The 3,219-nt window shown below is 34.7% G+C and overlaps 1 pseudogene; it reads right to left on the reverse strand.

The window, feature by feature from the left end:
• Window positions 1–373: 373 nt before the first annotated feature.
• Window positions 374–1,978, reverse strand: LOC133102246 (activator of 90 kDa heat shock protein ATPase homolog 2-like; annotated as a pseudogene).
• Window positions 1,979–3,219: the final 1,241 nt, after the last annotated feature.

Here is a 3,219-nt window from a genome sequence, read left to right on the forward strand (position 1 = left end):
GGTATCAACATGCCATTTATTTTTTGTGTCTTCCTGAGCTAAAACCACGGCTGAAAGTAAGTTTTCTAGGACAACATTTAGCTTGGGAAACTTCAACTATCTGTACTCAGGGACTCAATCTATCCCCAGAGGATCATCTATGGGAGGTAATGTTAATACCTAATTTCAGGTTACTTGCTGCTTTTAACTCAATGCAGAGTCTAGTCATAGTAAAGATACAAACAATGCTTTAAATTCTGTATAAGTTCATGGATTTCATCCAATATGAATTAAGAGTTTTTGTCTTCATTTTTAAAAGTAATAGTAGGGAAAATGTTAACTTGACACTTTCTGATTACAAAAAGTAATGCCCTTATAAAATCTTCTAACTAATTCAACCATCTAGGGTGGTCAGCTGCAGTAAACCTTTCATTTCTTCAAAATGCTGCTTCTACCAACAGAATCTCATGTTTTCTTCTTTACAAACAGGAAGTCCTTTACATTTCAATTGTAATTTCAGTTACCTTGGATGGGGCGCAAAATTCAGTTCAACTTCTGGCCAGTTCCTACATCTCCACTTAATGATTATATTTTCATTTGTTAACAATTCCATACATTTACGGTGATTTTCCCATCAAACATTTGTGATTTCCTTCCCTTTTCATCTTCTAATACAGCAGGAAACTTATAAAATTTGTGCACCAAACTTTCACATTGAAGACACTATACAGCTTCTCTACAAATGTGTCAAATAGTTCCATCATGTGCAGTGCCGCCACATTGGGAATCCTGATGCCCAATGCCATGGGAGATGGGGCCTGCAAGGTATTCTCACTCAGTCTCCTTTTAACAAGTGGCAATTCCTGAGTTGTCATAGCTTTTTTGGTAAATCATTCCCATCTTAAATTCCTTCCTACGTGCCTTCAGGCAATCTCAAAAAGCCTCCCTGCTCTTGGCAGTGCCTTCAATTTCCATAATGTCCCCATCTTTATTTTTACTCACATTTGCCTCAATGTCATCTACTTCATTTTCTTCAGAAAGGTTGAATATTTCTATCAATCCCTTGTGCTTTGCTCTAGATTCTTTAATTATACCTTTCTAACCCAGTTTGATGTTCCAATCATAAAATGAAATACGCTTTCCTTTCCAGCTGCTGCAGAAAACCTCATTTTCCACTTGCTTCAGCTTACTGATCTTGCAGCAGCCAGCCTATTCTCTACAACAGTGACCACCAGTAGCTCATCGAACTTCCCCTTGGACCAGCTGGTGACATCCTGCTCTGTCCATTGCCAGTTGTTCATGTTGGTCTGTCCTCCCACTCCTCCATGATCCAGGGCAGGTCCCCAGCCCCACTTGGCCATGTCTGCACAGGTGCTGCAGCCTCGTTCAGATTCAACACATGATATATCCTGAGGAATGTTCTATGTGCAATTGAGAAGAATGCCTATTCTGTTGTTTTTGGATGGAATGTTTTTTATATGTCTGTTAGGTCCATCTGGTCTAGTGTGTAGTTTAAGTCCAATGTTTCTTTATTGATTTTTTTGTCTGGATGATCTATCAATTGTTGAAAGTAGGGTATCAAAGTCCTCTACTATTACTGTACTGCTGTCTATTTCTCTCTTCATATCTGTTAATATTTGCCTTATATATTTAGAGGATCCAATATGGGTACATAAATACTTACAAATGTTATATCCTTTTGTTGGATTGCCTCCTTTAATATTATATAATAACCTCCTTTGTCTCTTATTGCAGACTATTTTATCTGGTATAAGTATAGCTACCCCTACCCTCTTTGGGGCTTCATTTCATGGAATATCTTCTTCCATCCCTTCAGTTTCAGTCTGTGTGTGTCCTTAAAGCTGAGGTCTCTTGTAGTTAGCATATATTTGAATGTTGTGTTTTTTAACCCATTCAGGCACTCTATGCCTTTTGATTGGAGAATTTAGTCCACTTACATTTAGAGTAATTGTTGAAAGGTAAAGACTTACTTTTCCATTTTATTTGTTGTTCTGTGACTGTTTTATAATTCCTTTGTTTCTTTCTTCTTCCTTTGCTCTCTTCTTTTGATATGATGATTTTCTGTAGTGGTATGCTTAGATTCCCTTCTCTTTATCTTTTGTGTATTTACATAGGTTTTTGCCTTGTGATTACCATGAGGCTTACATAAAACATCTCATATTTATAACATTTTATTTTAAGCTTGATAATAACTTAACTTTGAATGCATAATAAAGCTTAACATTTTTACTATCCCACCCATGCACACACACATTTTATAATTTTGATGTTAAAATTTACATCTTTTATCTTATGTATCCATTAACAAATTATTGTAGTTACAGTTATTTTTAATACTTTTTTATAACTTTCATATGAAGTGGTGATTAATTTACTCCATTAAAATTTTAATCAGAGTTCATTTTACTTTCAAAGGAAAATAATTCAGATATTAGAGCACAATTAAATCATGTAATTGTCCAGCTTCTATCTGTATTTATTATAAAGGTCATTTAAACATTTTATTGGGTAAGTCATTTTGCAAGATTAAAAAACTATTATTTCTGATCAATATGTATTGAATTCCTAAGACTGCTCTATACTCAATGATTTGCCCTAAACATAGACTCTATATTTAACTTAAAACCTTTATAAGGTATTTCTTTAAATTAAGAAAATTTTATATAACAAGGTATTGTTGAGATACTCAGCTATAAAATTGAGATATTGACATTACCATTGGAATTATAATAATGGACTGAGTGTGAGATTCTGAAAAAGATGATGTTTCATGCTGAATCACCTACAGCAGCTTGTATTTGCAGGGCACTTTGCCAGGTTGGATTTGCACTCTGTGACTCAGGATTCTTGATAAAGATAACTTCCCAGTGTGGGAGAGTATAACAAAACATTTTTAATAATATGTTCTAACAAATTGAGTTTGAATTGCATGCCTCATCTTTCTTTCTCTGGTCAATTTTAGATTCATTTCTTTGCAGAATCCTAGATTGTACTTAAGTGTTTCTCAAGGTCATTCATAGATCTTGGATTCCAAGGTCATAGAGACCTTGGCCTAAGTCCTGATACTATCTTTTAACAGGTTTATGAGTTCGGGAAAGTTACATAACCTTCTAAGCCTGCTTTCCCTCATGTACATAATAGAGATAAGAGATAATAGTACCTGCCTCATTAGGACTGGGGTGAGAATTAAATAAGAAATTGCATATAAATGTTTATCTC

The sequence above is a fragment of the Eubalaena glacialis genome, chromosome 12 (assembly GCF_028564815.1).
Source record: "Eubalaena glacialis isolate mEubGla1 chromosome 12, mEubGla1.1.hap2.+ XY, whole genome shotgun sequence".
Taxonomy (NCBI): domain Eukaryota; kingdom Metazoa; phylum Chordata; class Mammalia; order Artiodactyla; family Balaenidae; genus Eubalaena; species Eubalaena glacialis.